General features: G+C 45.3%; 1 long non-coding RNA gene across 2 annotated transcripts in view; it reads left to right on the top strand.

Moving 5' to 3' along the window:
* The first annotated feature begins 624 nt into the window (after positions 1 to 624).
* Positions 625 to 18,728, top strand: part of LOC149132165 (uncharacterized) — a 29,548-nt gene continuing 11,444 nt past the window's right edge. Inside the window, exons 1-2 of one of the 2 annotated variants that reach the window (XR_016244719.1) lie at positions 625 to 932; positions 6,961 to 7,296. This is a non-coding gene — a long non-coding RNA (uncharacterized LOC149132165). Of the gene's footprint in view, positions 933 to 6,956; positions 7,297 to 18,728 lie in introns of both variants that reach the window. The other variant, XR_016244718.1, reaches the window with a different exon arrangement.

Here is an 18,728-nt window from a genome sequence, read left to right as displayed (position 1 = left end):
TTTCTACACGTCTGGTTTTTGTGTTTACCAGTTTATAAATGATGCACTTTTTGTTTTTCATTTCTATATCTTTTGGGATGTTTATTCTGACATCATCTCCTTCTTTCGTAAGAAGGGATTTTGTGTCTTTTATTTGTTTTTGTGTGAATGTCACTGTTGTTCTTTTTTCCTTTAGAGCATTTGCGAAATTTGTTTTTGTTGTGCTGGCGGACATGTTCTTCTGGATATTTTTGTTTATGTTGGTGTATGTACTGCCTGGTTCAAAGGTGGTGGTAGTGGCAGCAAAGTTTGTTGAACAGGTGATGGTGTCATTGCTGACGACCGATAACTTTACGTCCTTGTTGTTGCTGTTGTTGTTGTTGTTGTCGTTGTTGCTGTTGTTGTTGTTGTTGTTGTTGTCGTTGGTGGTGGTGATGATGGCGTCAGCAGCAGTGGTGCTTACGTCAGAGACATTTGTGACGGTTTTCACGCATGGTTTTGTAACCTTGGTTACAGTTTTGTTTTAGTTGTTGGTGTTGGTGTTGGTGGTGGTGGTGGTGGTGGTGGTGAGAGGACTGTTAGTAGCTGTACTCACAGTCTTTGTGACGTTTATAGCAACTGCGTTCCTGTCACTGCATGAGCACGCGCTATTCTGTTCTTTTTTCTCTTCTGGCATCTGAAGCCTCGGGAAATGCTTGTCAAAAGAACAAGACAAGCGTTCCAAAATTATGTTTCTCGACATTTTTCAAATGTCAAGAAGGAAATTTTTGTATTTTGCTAGGGCCGAAACTGCCCCTGGGGGTCAATTCCTGCCCTTGAAAATACACACAAATGAAGCCTAGGTGCTTCGCAACAAAATTATTTAAAAATTCCAACAAAATGTGGACAGTAAAAGGTCAAATAAACGTTTACCTTCGCAGCCGATGTGACAGCACGTCCGTGAGAAGAGATAGGTTTCTTTATTAGCCACACAGGGCTCAACACAGAGGGGACAAAATACAAATGTAGAGTTTTTCTTTTCGAGGGGGTCGAAAACAAAGCAGAAAAAAAAACAAAAGTGGGGACAACGATGAAAAAAAAAAAAAAAAAAAAAAAAAACATCGCAAAACGTTTGGGGTATTTACAAAAAATACGAAATAATACAAAAATTCCCAATAAATGGGGAGGTTATCCGTGGAAAGAAAAACCTACGAAAAGACCACGGTAACCTCGGTCTTTAGCGTCACAGTTTGTTAAATAAAATTTCTCTGTTTACAAAATTTTAAAACGTTTTATAGAATCATGGTCAAGGTGGCTTCGTCATTTATACGTGCCATTCTTGCTACATGTATCCATCTTTTTTCGAAACATTTGCTAGACAACACTTGCCTCTCTACTCTCACCTTCCTTTTCAAGTGATACTTGAAAAAGTTGATGAGAGATTGACCAGAGAGGAAAGTATTTGTCTCTAATCCTTTCAGACGCGTCCACCAGATGCATTCTTTGGCCATAGCCACAAGTACGATAAATACAGCTCTTCCTTCCCGTTTAAAGGAAGGAGGCGTGACGATATTGACGATAGACTCGGTTGATAAACCGACTCGTCCCACACGCGACAGCAGTCGTTCGACATAAGCCCACAGCTCCGAAATGGTTGGACACTGCACGAGTGCGTGCAGAACGGTTTCATCGCTCTGACCGCATCTCGGGCAGGTCGGCCCCACATTTCGCGAGCCGTGTCTATAGAGCTTATCCCGAACGGGTAGCGCCTCTCGGTAACACTGCCAGGCCAGGGATCTCTGGAAGTTGTCCATAGGTCCCGGCCCGAAAGTCGTCCTGAACAGGCGGGTCAGGTATTCCTCGTCGACGCCCAGGTTCGCCCCGAGATCGTCGTCGTACCTGCCCTCCACTAATCCCCTATAGAATGACTTCGTTGTGATGCAGCCGCTCAAGGTCGACCCGGGACGGCAAAGTTGTTGCAGAGCAACGCGACACTCACGGTGCCATTCGCCATTCCTCGGCCTCTTTTTGATCCACGACTGCAGCTCGGTCATGGAGACGAGCTGCGGGAAAGCGCGTCGCACAAACGGCGACCACACCTGCTCACCGTCGTCTACGTAGAGCCGGAGATGTCGCAGTCTCAGCGCATGTCTGCGCATCATCAACCACGGCATGCCCAGCCCTCCTTTCAGCGGGTGTTGGCAACAAACGGATCGCCTCACCATCGGAACGCTTCCTTTCCACAAAAAGCGGAAGAGGATGCGCTCCATTTCGGTGATGGCGCGATCGGGACAAGGCACGACGGTCAGGCGGTATTCGATGACGGACGCGATGTACGCGTTCGCCACCTCCGCCTGACCTTTTAGGGACAGCTTCCTCTCGGACCATTGCCGGCAGAGAGTGGCCACCCTACTCGTTATCTCGTCCCAGTTCTTCTCCGTTTGCAGGTCCGGACCGAACCAGACTCCGAGCAACTTGACCGGACCGTCCGTCCGTCCAGCGTCCCACTACTGAGGCGCTGCCGGACGGTATGGGCTTGCTTCTCCAGGTGCCGAGCAGCAAACCCACCGACTTATCCCGGTTGATTTTCGCTCCCGTCACCGCTTCGTAGTCTTTCAGCGTCTCGCCGACAAGCTCGATGTGCTCGTGGCTAGACGCTATGACGGTGACGTCGTCCGCGTATGCCGACACGCTCGTCCCGCACCCCAGTTCTCGCGGGATGCCCCTCAGCGTCGCCAGCTTCCGCAGTAGTGGCTCGAGAGTCAATACGTACAGGAGCGGCGACAGGGGGCATCCCTGACGAACCGAACGTGCAATGTCGAAGGGTCCCGATAGACGTCCATTGACGCGAACAACCGAACGGATGCCTGTGTACAAGGCAGCCATCCAGCCGCGGAAAACGGGACCGAAGCCGGCCGCTTCGAGGACGGCCTCCAAGTATCGATGGTCTACCCTATCGAAAGCTTTCGATTGATCCAAATTGATCAGGGCCCCACCCATGCCAGGTTCCTTAACTACCCTCTCTATGATGTAGCGCATCAGATGGAGGTTGTCATGGATGCTCCGGCCCGGCACGGCGCACGTCTGCTCCGTGCCGACCAGTTTCTCGATGACAAGCGCCAACCGCTTGGCTAACACCTTGGCCAAAATTTTCATGTCTGCATTGAGCAGAGTGATGGGCCTAAAGTTATCTATGGCGTCCCCCTTGTTTGGATCTGTCTTCAGCAGCGTTACCGCTCCTCGGCTCACAAAACCGGGAATGCTCCCGTTCTGCTGCCAGTTGCAGTACACGACCGCCAAGACTTCTCCAAACAAGTCTGGCATACAGTTGTAAAGCTCGTAGGGCAGACCATCCAAACCCGGAGATTTGTCCGTCGAGCAACCCGCCATCGCGTCCCTCACCTCCTCCGCCGTGATGACCCCTTCGCAGCACTCCGCCTCTCTTGCCGAGAGTCGTGGCAAGCTGTGCAGGTAGGCACTAAAGTCCACCCTGCCTTCTCGCTCGCCACTCCTCCCGAACAGTCGGGCAAAATGCCGCTGAAACGCCTCGCACATCTTGCTCGGCTCGAGCAATTCGCGCCCCTGTTCGTCTACCAGAGACCGGATGGTGGCTCTGTTACCCCGCTGCGCCTCCGCCACCCGGGCCTCTCGTGCGGCTCCAACACCTTCATTCCTCAGAGCACGCATCCTTGCCCTGACAGCACACCCTTCGCGTTTAGCATTGAAGTGTTGGTCGAGGGCCAACCTCGCCGCTAAAACGTCGGATGCGATGCCACTTCGCAATGCCTCTTCTAACTTTATCACTAGCTCCCCCTCTTCTCTGTTCCTCTCTACAGCTAGTGCCCTGCTATACCTTATTGCTTCCGCCCTCACTGCTCTCTTGAGGGCAAACCACCATTTGTTGTTGACGATGGCTCCCGTCAAAGCCCTCTTTACTAACGTGCTAATCCGGTCTCTGAAAACCTGTCTCGACGGGAAAGACGCGTTTAGTTTCCAGTAACCGGGACCCTGCCTATGTGCCTTATCTAAGTCTAGCGTACACGTCACAAGTTTGTGATCCGTGTAGCTGACTATGTGGAACTGTGGACATCCTAAACTATCTCTATCTCTTGTCCTACACACTATCCTATCTAGATACGATCTCGACGACCCAATGCGGTTGCTCCAAGTCCACGTTGGCACATTTGGGTGGTCGAGTCGGTACCTGTCAGACAACTGGAAGCGTCTGAGCAGGTCTATGAGGCCTTTGCATCCCCTTCTAGTTTTGTCACTCCCCACGTAGTCTAGATGCGTGTCCAAGGTAGCATTCCAATCCCCCACTAAAAGTAAGGGACGAGACGTTCCCAGGAATACTTCTAGACGTCGAAAGAAGTCTGACCGACCTGTTAAAGGAGGCACATAAACTGCCAGCAACCGAAAAGCGCCTCCATCGCTGCCGTCCACATCTAGGACAACCAGTCTACCCTCCGGGTCCGTAAATATCGTCTTTACTTGGAGATCCAGACTCTTGCGAAAAAGAACCGCCGTGCCACTACCGCCCATCCTCGGCAGACAGGGAGAAAAATAAATGTTAAACTGTCAGCCAAACATGGACTTTAGGGCCCGCGGTTCATGGAGTCTGGTCTCACTAATGGCTATGATATCCAAATTGTGTGACTTGATGTCATTTAAGAGGTACCCTTGTTTCCAAGGGGACCCTAAGCCACGCACATTCACACAACCAATCTTCACCATGATTCTATTTATACGTGTGCTTTAAAGCACAAAACAAAAGAACAGAGTGTTACTTGCCGTTAGAAAGTTTTGTTTCCTCCTTGGATTTTTCACCAAGGAGGCTATTGTACAATTTCTTGCACAAATATTTCTGGAATCCCCCTACCGAGTTGGGGTAGAGGGATTTTATTATGTTGTGTAATGCTGGTGTTACATGAATAATTTTAATGTGTTTTGGCGGTGTTGTACGTGGGTGGTTGTTGGTTTTGATATCGTTATTTGTGATGTTTGTTTTAGAGTTGATGTAATTCATCAACTCTGTGTTTGTACTGTCTATTGCTGTTAGCATTGTTTTTTTTATATTACTATTGGTGTTAGTAGTATTTTCGGGAGATGTGAATCTCCCTGCTTTGTTTGTGTTTGCATTTTGTTTTGTTTTCTTCTTACTGCGCTTCCTCTTTCCTTTCGTAGCTATTTTCCACTCCTCCCCACTCTCTTCATCGGATGATGGGAGATCTGAGGAGTCAGAAAGAGGTAACGGCAAATTTTGTGCGTCTGTGTGTGTTTCTGTGAATGTTTGTGTTGCTGTTTTTATTGATGTTGGCTGATTGTTATTTGTGTGTGGTGTATGTGATATGGGGGAGGGAGAGGCAGTCTTGGAATTTTCTTTTTTTTCTTCTGTTTTTGCAGTTTCTGTTGTCTTTTCTGTTGTGGTTATTGCTGATATTTCTGTTGTTGTTTTTTGCGTTGCTGGTGGTGTTGGTAGTAAGGTTTTTCTGTTGGGGGTATTTGGTAGTTGCTTCTGTTGTTGTTGTTGTTGTTGTTGTTGTTGTTGTTGTTTTTGTTTAGCGGCCAGAGGGCAGTCCTTTTTCAGATGTGCTTCGCTGTTGCATAGGTAACAGCGAGGTCGCCTGCCCTCTACCACCACATACAGCTTGTGGTCCTCTGCCAATCTAATGTTTGGAGGAATTTTCTGTGAAGCCTCCTCCGTGATGTGGAGAAGGATTTCCAGATTTTTCCCTCCCCAGTTCTTTTCCTCTCCGACCGTAATCTCCAAAATATTTGCCTCCTCCATTTCCAGGCACACGGCCGATATCAGCCATTGGGTGTCCACCTCCGATGGCACATTTTTTATCATAACTTTGGTCACTCTCTGTCCTAGATAACTCGGTATCATTACCAAGTCATCTGTGCGGAGAGAGAGTGTCGAAAATTGTTTAGCTAAATTTTCATCCAGAAACCTTACTTGCACCGTTCCAAATTTCCTTCCCCAGGTGACATGATTCTGATAAGGCCAAATTTTTCTAAGACAAACTTCAATTTTATCTGTGCTAACATTTTCTACACGTCTGGTTTTTGTGTTTACCAGTTTATAAATGATGCACTTTTTGTTTTTCATTTCTATAATATCTTTTGGGATGTTAATTCTGACATCATCTCCTTCTTTCGTAAGAAGGGATTTTGTGTCTTTTATTTGTTTTTGTGTGAATGTCACTGTTGTTCTTTTTTCCTTTAGAGCATTTACGAAATTTGTTTTTGTTGTGCTGGCGGACATGTTCTTCTGGATATTTTTGTTTATGTTGGTGTATGTACTGCCTGGTTCAAAGGTGGTGGTAGTGGCAGCAGAGTTTGTTGAACAGGTGATGGTGTCATTGCTGACGGCCGATAACTTTACTTCCTTGTTGTTGCTGTTGTTGTTGTTGTTGTCGTTGTTGCTGTTGTTGTTGTTGTTGTTGTTGTTGTCGTTGGTGGTGGTGATGATGGCGTCAGCAGCAGTGGTGCTTACGTCAGAGACATTTGTGACGGTTTTCACGCATGGTTTTGTAACCTTGGTTATAGTTTTGTTTTTGTTGTTGGTGTTGGTGGTGGTGGTGGTGGTGGTGGTGGTGAGAGGGCTGTTAGTAGCTGTACTCACAGTCTTTGTGACGTTTATAGCAACTGCGTTCGTGTCACTGCATGAGCACGCGCTATTCTGTTCTTTTTTCTCTTCTGGCATCTGAAGCCTCGGGAAATGCTTGTCAAAAGAACAAGACAAGCGTTCCAAAATTATGTTTCTCGACATTTTTCAAATGTCAAGAAGGAAATTTTTGTATTTTGCTAGGGCCGAAACTGCCCCTGGGGGTCAATTCCTGCCCTTGAAAATACACACAAATGAAGCCTAGGTGCTTCGCAACAAAATTATTTAAAAATTCCAACAAAATGTGGACAGTAAAAGGTCAAATAAACGTTTACCTTCGCAGCCGATGTGACAGCACGTCCGTGAGAAGAGATAGATAGATAGATAGATAGATAGATAGATAGATAGATAGATAGATAGATAGATAGATAGATAGATAGATAGATAGATAGATAGATATGTTTTTATTATAGCAACACAGGGCTGAACACAGAAATTGGACGAAATACAAGCGTAGAGTTTTTCATTTTCGAGGTGGGCTGGGTGGGACACACAAAGAAAAGTCAAATCAATAGGGATTGTAATCGTTGGGGTGTGTGGTGTGCAAAAATTATAAATCTTCCCAAAAACGGGAATAAATATTGTTTACAGTTTAGGTGTATCCTTGGAGTGAAAAACCTACAAAAAAGCACCAAGGTCACCTCAGGCAGTTCAAAATGTACATAAAAGTAAGTACCTTTTCTCTCGTTTTCTCTTTTTGTTACAAATTAATGCTTAAAATGGTGTCGTCTTTCATACTCACCAATTTTGCCACATTTACCCATTTTTTATTGAAGCTTTCATTCGACAACGCTTTCCTCTCTATCCTCATCCTCCTTTTCAAGTGGTACTTGAAAAAGTTGACGAGGGACTGACCAGAGAGGAAAGTGTTTGTTTGTAAACCTTTCAAACGCGTCCACCACACACATTCTTTCGCCATAGCTATCAGTGTTACGTAAACCGTTTTTCCTTCCCGTTTAAAGGAAGGTGGCGGAACAATATTCACGATAGACTCGGCCGATAAGCGGGCTCGTCCCACACGCGACAGCAGCCGTTCGACGAAGGTCCACAGCTCTGAAATATCTGGACACTGCACGAGTGCGTGCAGAACGGTTTCGTCGCTCTGACCGCATCTCGGGCAGGTCGGTCCGGTGGTTTTCGAACCGTGTCTGTAGACCTTCTCTCGAACTGGTAGTGCGTCCCGATAGCATTGCCAAGCCAGGGATCTCTGGAAATTATCCATAGGCCCCGGCCCGAACGTTGTCTTGAAAAGGCGAGTTAGGAATTTCTCGTCGACACCCAGGTTTGCCCCGAGAGTGTCGTCGGACCTCCCCTCCACTAGTCCTCTATAGAACGCATTGGTCGTTTGTAAGTTGCACAAGTTTGATCCCGGACGGCAGAGCTGTTGTAGAGCTTGGCGACACTCGCGGTGCCAATCGCCCAGTTTCGGTCTCTTTTTGATCCATGTTTGCAGTTCGGTGAGTGAGACGAGCTGCGGGAAGGCGAGCCTCACAAACGGCGCCCACACCTGTTCACCGTCTTCAATGAAGTTCCAGAGATGCCGCAGTCTCAGCGCATGTCTGCGCATCATTAACCACGGCATTCCCAGTCCTCCATGTAACGGTTGTTGACAGCAAATGGATCGCCTCACCATCGGAACGCCACCCTTCCACAGAAAGCGGAAGAGTATGCGTTCTAGTTTCGTGATGGTGGCATTGGGACAAGGTACGACGGTCAGGCGGTAATCAATGACTGATGCGATATACGCATTAGCCACCTCCGCCCGACCTTTTAGAGATAACTTTCTCTCGGCCCATGTTTGGCTGAGTTTGATTACTCTACTGGTGATTTCGTCCCAGTTCTTATCCATCTGGAGGTCCGGATTGAACCAGACCCCGAGCAGTTTAACCGGTCCGTCCGTCCAGCGTCCCACTACGGAGTCACTGTTGGACGGTATAGGCTTGCTTCTCCAGGTGCCGAGTAGCAAACCCACCGACTTTTCCGGGTTAAGTTTTGCTCCTGTCACCGTTTCGTATTCTTTAAGTGTCTCGCTTAGCATCTCGACGTGCTTTTCGCTCGACACTATGACGGTGACATCGTCCGCATATGCAGACACGCTCGTCCCGCAACCCAGCTCCCGTGGGATACCCCTCAGTGTCGCCAGCTTCCGCAGTAGTGGTTCAAGCGTCAATACATACAGAAGCGCCGACAGGGGACATCCCTGACGGACCGAACGCTTGATGTCGAAAGGTTTTGACAGGTGACCGTTCACCCGAATTACCGATCGGATGCCGCTATACAAGGCAGCGATCCAACCGCGGAAAACGGGACCAAAGCCAGCCGCCCTGAGGACGGCCGCCAGGTATCGATGGTCCACCCTATCGAAGGCTTTAGATTGATCTAAATTGATCAACGCCCCACCCATGCCAGGATCCTTAACTACCCTGTCCATGATGTAGCGCATGAGGTGGAGGTTGTCATGGATGCTTCTGCCCGGCACTGCGCATGTTTGCGCCTTGTCGACCAGTTTATCGATGACAAGCGCCAACCTCTCGGCTATTACTTTGGCCAAAATTTTCAAATCTGCGTTGAGCAGAGTGATGGGCCTGAAATTATCTATAAAATTCCCCTTGTTTGGGTCTTTCTTCAGCAATGTCACTGCACCTCGGCTCACGAAACTGGGAATTCTCCCGTTTTGTTGCCAGTTGCAGTAGACTGATGCCAAGAGGTCTCCAAACAAGTCTGGCATTTGGCAATACAGCTCGTAGGGTAGACCATCCAATCCAGGCGACTTATCCCTCGCGCAGCCCGCCATAGCATCCCTTATTTCAGCAGCTGTGATGGGACCCTCACAACACTCTGCTTCTCCCGCCGTGAGCCGCGGCAGGCCAGTCAGGTAGGCACTGAAGTCCATCCTGCGTTCCGACCCACCGCTCGCACCAAACAGTCGAGCAAAGTGCTGTTGAAAGGCCCCACACATCCTTTCGGGTTCGAGTAAACTGCATCCTTGTTCATCAATTAGAGACCGAATAGTGGCTCTGTCACCGCGTTGCGCCTCCGCCACCCGGGCTTCTCGCGCAGCTTCGATCCCTTCGTTCCTTAAGGCACGCATTTTAGCTCTGACGACGCAACCTTCGTGTTTGGCGTTGAGGTGTTGATCGAGGGCCATCCTCGCTGCCAAAACGTTGGTTGCGCTGCCAGTTGTAAGTGCCTCTTCTAGTTTCTTGACTAAGTCTCCCTCTATTCTATTTCGATCTATCGCTAGTTCTTTACTAAACCTAATAGATTCCGATTTAATTGCTATTTTCAGGGCAAACCACCATCGGTTGTTAACGATGGCTCCTGTTAACGCCCTCTTAATTAATTCGTTAATCCGGTTCCTGTAAACTTGCCGCGCTAAGAGCGAAGCGTTCAGTTTCCAGTAACCGGGACCCTGCCTATGTGTTTTATCTAAGTCGAGCGTACACGTCACAAATTTGTGATCCGTGTAGCTGACTATTTTAAATTGTGGACATCCTACACTAACTCTATCCGCTGTCCTACATAGAACTCTATCTAGATACGATCTCGACGATCCGACGCGGTTTGTCCAAGTCCACGTTGGCACGTTCGGATAGTCGAGTCGGAACCTGTCAGACAAATGGAAACGTCTGAGCAGGTCTTTAAGGCACTTACATCCCCTTCTACTCCTATCCATTCCCACATAGTCTAGATGCGTGTCCAAGGTAGCGTTCCAGTCCCCTACTAATAGTAAAGGTCTTGACGTTCCCAGGAAAAACTCTAGACGTCTAAAGAAATCCGCCCGACCCGTTAAGGACGGTGCATACACTGCCATCAGACGGAAAGCACATCCGTTTGTACCATCGACGTCCACGACAACCAGCCTACCCTCCGGGTCTAGGAATATTGGCCTTACTTTTAGGTTCAGACTCTTTCGAAAAAACACCGCGGTACCACCACCACCCATGTTTGGCAGACAGGGAGAAAAATAAATGTCGAATTGTCCGCCAAACATGGACTTGAGGGTCCGCGGGTTACTGAGTCTGGTTTCACTGATAGCTATTATTTCTATGTTCTGTGACCTGATGTCATTTAGAAGATATCCTTGCTTCCAAGCTGACGCCAAGCCACGTACATTTACACAACCTATTTTAAGCATAATTTAGTCGAAAAGTGTAAAGAGTCGAGAGAGAAGGTTACTTACTCATTTCGACAGTTTTACACTGTTCCTCCTTAGAAGTGTCTATGAGTAAGTCTTTGTATAATTTTTTAGAGAGGTATTTTTGGAAACCCCCTACCGCATTTGGATAGAGGGATTTGAGTGTGTGGTGCTGTGTTGGTGTCAAATGTAATATTTTTATATGTTCTGGTGGTGTTGTTCTTGGATGATTGTTTGTTTTCATGTCATCTTCACATATGTTTGTGTGATATGCAATATACTCCATTAATTTTATGTCTTTTGTGTTTATGGCCGAGAGCATTGTATGCGTTTTTGTGGTGTTGGTGTTGGTGTTAGTTTGGTTTTGTAAGGGGCTTTCAGGGTTTGTGTACCTCCCTGCTTTGCTTGTGCTTGGTTTTGTCTTTTTTAATCTTTTTCTCTTACCCCCTGTGGCTATCTGCCATTCCACTGGACTGTCATCGTTTGACGAAAAGTCCGACAGATCAGAGGGGGGTAAGGGCAAGGCATCAGGTTCTATGCCTGTATTGTGTGGTGTGTGTGTTGTTGGGGATTTAGGTTTTGCATTTGTTTTTTCTTCGTTGATGTTTGTTTTCTTCGTTGTTGTTCTTGGTATTGGTGTTGGTCTATCTTTTGATGTTGGTGGTGGTGTTGTTTCCCTAATTGGTTTTGGTGTTGGAGTTGATTGTGGTGGTGTTTTTTCTTTTCTTGGTGTTGATGGTGATGTCGTTTGGTTTACTTTGTTGATGATCACTTGTGGGTTTGGTGGTGTTGGTAGCAAAGGTTGTTTTTTTATTTATTTTTTGTTTTGGTTGTAACTGTTCTTGTTTCTTTTTTTGTGCCAAAACGCACTTTGAAATTAGGTGTTCTTGGCTTCCGCAGAGGTAGCAAAGCGGTTTTTTACCCTCCGCCACCACATAGAGGCTTTGTCCATTTTCCAAGTGAATCACATTCGGCAACTTTTCCAGTGAATCTTGATCCATCTGGATCAAAATTTCAATGCTTTTTCCGGTCCAGCTGTTATTATGAACAACAGTGGTTTCTAACACATTTATTGTTTTCAAATGAAAACATATCGCCGAAGTAATCCACTTGGACTCAATTTCCGGAGGGACATTATTTATTTTTATTCTACTCACTCTCTGTCCCATGTAGTATGGGACCATGATTAGTTCATCATTTTGTAAGGCTTCCATACTATACAATTTCGCCTCTTCTTCATTATTGAAACGAAATTGTACTGTATTAAATTGCAAACCCCAGTTTATATATTCTTTAATTTTCATGATTTTTTTGGCACATTTCTCAATTTCTGTTTTTGTAATTGGATTTGTTAATTTTTTACTTTTTCTTATTATTTTGTAAATGATGGTTCTTTTTTCCACGTCTTCTCTCACTTCTTTTGGGGTATGTAAAATTAAATTTTGTCCGGACGTAGAAAAAAGGGACCTGGTCTCTATAAGTTCTTTGTTTGTAAAATGTAAAGTTTCTTTTTTTTGTTTTAGCATGTCTGCAAAGTTTTTGTTGTTGTTGTTGTTGGTGGTGGTGGTGGTTGTGGTGTTGTGGCTTCTGTTCATTTTTCCTTCCTCTCTTTCGCTTGCTGTTTGTGAAGAGAGTAAAGGTTGAGTTGAACTGTTGCTGCTGCTGCTGCTACTTTTGTTGTTGTTGTTATCGTTGTTGTTGGTGGTGGTGGTGATGATGGCGTCAGCAGCAAAGGTGCTTACATCAGAGATATTTGTGACGGTTTTTACGCATGGTTTTGTAACCTTGGTTACAGTTTTGTTTTTGTTGTTGGTGTTGTTGGTGGTGACAGGGCTTTTAACAGTATCGATGACGTTGACAGCTTTGACTTTAGAATCTGTTGCTTCATTCTTTTTCTCGATGTCTGTTATTGTTTTGGTGTGTGTGCGCGTGCATGATTTATTTTTTTGTTCTCCTAGCGTCTCAAGTCTAGGAAAATGTTCGTTCATTAAAGTTTCTGTCCAGCGTTCTATGACTATGTTTCTCGACATTTTTCAATGTCGAGAAGAAAATATATAATTTTAAAAAAGTTGAAACTGCCCCCAAAGGGCCAATTCCTACCTTGAAAACACAATAAAAAGAAAGTTTGGTGCTTCACACACCTTATATACAAAAATTCCAACAAAATATGGGCAATAAAAGGTCAAATAAACGTTTACCTTCGCAGCCGATGTGACAGCACGTCCGTGAGAAGAGATAGATAGATAGATAGATAGATAGATAAATAGATAGATAGATAGATAGATAGATAGATAGATAGATAGATAGATAGATAGATAGGTTTCTTTATTAGCCACACAGGGCTCAACACAGAGGGGACAAAATACAAATGTAGAGTTTTTCTTTTCTAGGGGGTCGAAAACAAAGCAGAAAAAAAAAACAAAAGTGGGGACAACGATGGAAAAAAAAAAAAAAAAAAAAAAAAAACATCGCAAAACGTTTGGGGTATTTACAAAAAATACGAAATAATACAAAAAATTCCCAATAAATGGGGAGGTTATCCGTGGAAAGAAAAACCTACGAAAAGACCACGGTAACCTCGGTCTTTAGCGTCACAGTTTGTTAAATAAAATTTCTCTGTTTACAAAATTTTAAAACGTTTTATAGAATCATGGTCAAGGTGGCTTCGTCATTTATACGTGCCATTCTTGCTACATGTATCCATCTTTTTTCGAAACATTTGCTAGACAACACTTGCCTCTCTACTCTCACCTTCCTTTTCAAGTGATACTTGAAAAAGTTGATGAGAGATTGACCAGAGAGGAAAGTATTTGTCTCTAATCCTTTCAGACGCGTCCACCAGATGCATTCTTTGGCCATAGCCACAAGTACGATAAATACAGCTCTTCCTTCCCGTTTAAAGGAAGGAGGCGTGACGATATTGACGATAGACTCGGTTGATAAACCGACTCGTCCCACACGCGACAGCAGTCGTTCGACATAAGCCCACAGCTCCGAAATGGTTGGACACTGCACGAGTGCGTGCAGAACGGTTTCATCGCTCTGACCGCATCTCGGGCAGGTCGGCCCCACATTTCGCGAGCCGTGTCTATAGAGCTTATCCCGAACGGGTAGCGCCTCTCGGTAACACTGCCAGGCCAGGGATCTCTGGAAGTTGTCCATAGGTCCCGGCCCGAAAGTCGTCCTGAACAGGCGGGTCAGGTATTCCTCGTCGACGCCCAGGTTCGCCCCGAGATCGTCGTCGTACCTGCCCTCCACTAATCCCCTATAGAATGACTTCGTTGTGATGCAGCCGCTCAAGGTCGACCCGGGACGGCAAAGTTGTTGCAGAGCAACGCGACACTCACGGTGCCATTCGCCATTCCTCGGCCTCTTTTTGATCCACGACTGCAGCTCGGTCATGGAGACGAGCTGCGGGAAAGCGCGTCGCACAAACGGCGACCACACCTGCTCACCGTCGTCTACGTAGAGCCGGAGATGTCGCAGTCTCAGCGCATGTCTGCGCATCATCAACCACGGCATGCCCAGCCCTCCTTTCAGCGGGTGTTGGCAACAAACGGATCGCCTCACCATCGGAACGCTTCCTTTCCACAAAAAGCGGAAGAGGATGCGCTCCATTTCGGTGATGGCGCGATCGGGACAAGGCACGACGGTCAGGCGGTATTCGATGACGGACGCGATGTACGCGTTCGCCACCTCCGCCCGACCTTTTAGGGACAGCTTCCTCTCGGACCATTGCCGGCAGAGAGTGGCCACCCTACTCGTTATCTCGTCCCAGTTCTTCTCCGTTTGCAGGTCCGGACCGAACCAGACTCCGAGCAACTTGACCGGACCGTCCGTCCGTCCAGCGTCCCACTACTGAGGCGCTGCCGGACGGTATGGGCTTGCTTCTCCAGGTGCCGAGCAGCAAACCCACCGACTTATCCCGGTTGATTTTCGCTCCCGTCACCGCTTCGTAGTCTTTCAGCGTCTCGCCGACAAGCTCGATGTGCTCGTGGCTAGACGCTATTACGGTGACGTCGTCCGCGTATGCCGACACGCTCGTCCCGCACCCCAGTTCTCGCGGGATGCCCCTCAGCGTCGCCAGCTTCCGCAGTAGTGGCTCGAGAGTCAATACGTACAGGAGCGGCGACAGGGGGCATCCCTGACGAACCGAACGTGCAATGTCGAAGGGTCCCGATAGACGTCCATTGACGCGAACAACCGAACGGATGCCTGTGTACAAGGCAGCCATCCAGCCGCGGAAAACGGGACCGAAGCCGGCCGCTTCGAGGACGGCCTCCAAGTATCGATGGTCTACCCTATCGAAAGCTTTCGATTGATCCAAATTGATCAGGGCCCCACCCATGCCAGGTTCCTTAACTACCCTCTCTATGATGTAGCGCATCAGATGGAGGTTGTCATGGATGCTCCGGCCCGGCACGGCGCACGTCTGCTCCGTGCCGACCAGTTTCTCGATGACAAGCGCCAACCGCTTGGCTAACACCTTGGCCAAAATTTTCATGTCTGCATTGAGCAGAGTGATGGGCCTAAAGTTATCTATGGCGTCCCCCTTGTTTGGATCTTTCTTCAGCAGCGTTACCGCTCCTCGGCTCACAAAACCGGGAATGCTCCCGTTCTGCTGCCAGTTGCAGTACACGACCGCCAAGACTTCTCCAAACAAGTCTGGCATACAGTTGTAAAGCTCGTAGGGCAGACCATCCAAACCCGGAGATTTGTCCGTCGAGCAACCCGCCATCGCGTCCCTCACCTCCTCCGCCGTGATGACCCCTTCGCAGCACTCCGCCTCTCTTGCCGAGAGTCGTGGCAAGCTGTGCAGGTAGGCACTAAAGTCCACCCTGCCTTCTCGCTCGCCACTCCTCCCGAACAGTCGGGCAAAATGCCGCTGAAACGCCTCGCACATCTTGCTCGGCTCGAGCAATTCGCGCCCCTGTTCGTCTACCAGAGACCGGATGGTGGCTCTGTTACCCCGCTGCGCCTCCGCCACCCGGGCCTCTCGTGCGGCTCCAACACCTTCATTCCTCAGAGCACGCATCCTTGCCCTGACAGCACACCCTTCGTGTTTTTGTTTTTGTTGTGCTGGCGGACATGTTCTTCTGGATATTTTTGTTTATGTTGGTGTATGTACTGCCTGGTTCAAAGGTGGTGGTAGTGGCAGCAGAGTTTGTTGAACAGGTGATGGTGTCATTGCTGACGGCCGATAACTTTACTTCCTTGTTGTTGCTGTTGTTGTTGTTGTTGTCGTTGTTGCTGTTGTTGTTGTTGTTGTTGTTGTCGTTGGTGGTGGTGATGATGGCGTCAGCAGCAGTGGTGCTTACGTCAGAGACATTTGTGACGGTTTTCACGCATGGTTTTGTAACCTTGGTTACAGTTTTGTTTTTGTTGTTGGTGTTGGTGGTGGTGGTGGTGGTGGTGAGAGGGCTGTTAGTAGCTGTACTCACAGTCTTTGTGACGTTTATAGCAACTGCGTTCCTGTCACTGCATGAGCACGCGCTATTCTGTTCTTTTTTCTCTTCTGGCATCTGAAGCCTCGGGAAATGCTTGTCAAAAGAACAAGACAAGCGTTCCAAAATTATGTTTCTCGACATTTTTCAAATGTCAAGAAGGAAATTTTTGTATTTTGCTAGGGCCGAAACTGCCCCTGGGGGTCAATTCCTGCCCTTGAAAATACACACAAATGAAGCCTAGGTGCTTCGCAACAAAATTATTTAAAAATTCCAACAAAATGTGGACAGTAAATGGTCAAATAAACGTTTACCTTCGCAGCCGATGTGACAGCACGTCCGTGAGAAGAGATAGATAGATAGATAGATAGATAGATAGATAGATAGATAGATAGATAGATAGATAGATAGATAGATAAATAGATAGATAGATAGATAGATAAATAGATAGATAGATAGATAGATAGATAGATAGATAGATAGATAGATAGATAGATAGATAGATAGATATACAGATAGATAGATATACAGATAGATAGATAGATAGATAGATAGATAGATAGATAGATAGATAGATAGATAGATACAGATATAGATATATATACAGGTTTATTCAAAAAGAATGAACCAATTTCATTATACAATATTTTAATAAGGAAAAGCAATAGAAAACTCCAGCTAAGTCACAAGTATTTACTTACAATCAACTTTTATTTCCTGTCTTACAAGTGTCCAGTGTGGCCACCACCTGCAGCACTGGCAACATCAATGCAATAAGAGAATTCCTCTCAAACGCGTACCTGCATATAATGATCCACTGTGTGAGATTTTTTCTTGTGGGGATATGTAAAAGATCACGTTTATGTTCCACCACTACCCACTAACCTCAATGACCTTAAACATCAAATAACAACAACAATCAACTCAATGGATTGTGATATGCTAATACACGTCTGAGAGGAATTCTCTTATCACATTAATGTTGCCCATGCTGCAGGTGGTGGCCACATTGAACACTTGTGAGACAGGAAATAAAAGTTGATTGTGAGTAAATACTTGTGACTTAGCTGGAGTTTTCTATTGCTTTTCCTTATTAAAATATTGCATAATGAAATTGGTTCATTCTTTTTGAATAATCCTGAATATATAATATATATATATATATATATATATATATACATATATATATATATATATATATAGATATATATATATATATATATATATATATATATATATATATATATATATATATATATATATATATATATATATATATATATATATATATATATATATATATATATATATATATATATATATATATATATATATATATATATATATATATATATATATATATGTATGTATAGGCGCAGGAGTGGCTGTGTGGTGAGTAGTTTGCTTACCAACCACATGGTTCCAGGTTCAGTCCCACTGCATAGCACCTTGGGCAAGTGTCTTCTACTATAGGTTCAGGCCAACCAAGGTCTTGTGAGTGGATTTGGTTGATGGAAACTAAAAGAAGCACATTGAATATATATATATATATATATATATATATATATATATATATACATATATATATATATATATATATATATATATATATATATATATATATATATATATATATATATATATATATATATATATATATAAATTTTCAGAATGAGATGAAAAAAAACCAAGGCTGTGAAAGATAGAACATTTATAAATAGAAGGTCTTACAGCTATTTCCAGGATATTATAAATAGAAGGTCTTACAGCTATTTCATCGGAGATGGTGTGAGAAAATGGTTAAGCAATAGTTATTCTTGATAAGATATGAAATAGAGAGTGAAATGGAGGAATGAAAATAGACGTGAGATATGCAGGGATATTGTATCTCCAGTTCCATTATTTAATTAGAATGGTATATATATAAGATTCTAGTGCCATTCTGCCTAAATAATGGATCTACAGATGCAATATCCCTGCATATCTCATGTCTATTTTCATTCCTCCATTTCACTCTCTGTTTCATATCTTATCTAGAATAACTATTGCTTAACCATTTTCTCACACCATCTCTGATGAAGGGGATATATAAAATATCCTGGAAACAGCTGTAAGACTCTACTAATATAAGAGTGGGATACTCAACATCAAGAAATATAGGCAATATCATTTCTTCTATAACTTAAAAGAAATTAAATAATTATTATAATAGCATAATAAATATTAGCTCTAGCCATAATATAACCCTTGGGTTAGGGTATGTGTTGTTATGGATAGACATGTCTTTTGCATCACTACGTAGTGCCAGACAGTATGATCTTTGTCATCTCCGTAAGGTACAGCAACTTCTGATCAGCCTTTACATTTCATCCCAAGTCTTCCTTAGTCTCACTCTCTCATTAACTTGGAATGTTCAGTATGCCCATAGCGCCACTGTCTTCTTTCTTGTACGCACCTGACTCCCCTTATATCCAGTTTTTCTCTCAGCTCATTTGTACTTTGTCATTCAAGCTCACTA

Source organism: Octopus bimaculoides, chromosome Z (genome assembly GCF_046866305.1).
Source record: "Octopus bimaculoides isolate indiv1 chromosome Z, ASM4686630v1, whole genome shotgun sequence".
Taxonomy (NCBI): domain Eukaryota; kingdom Metazoa; phylum Mollusca; class Cephalopoda; order Octopoda; family Octopodidae; genus Octopus; species Octopus bimaculoides.
Note: the sequence above shows the minus strand (reverse complement) of the source record. Positions and strands in the feature narration are given on the sequence as shown.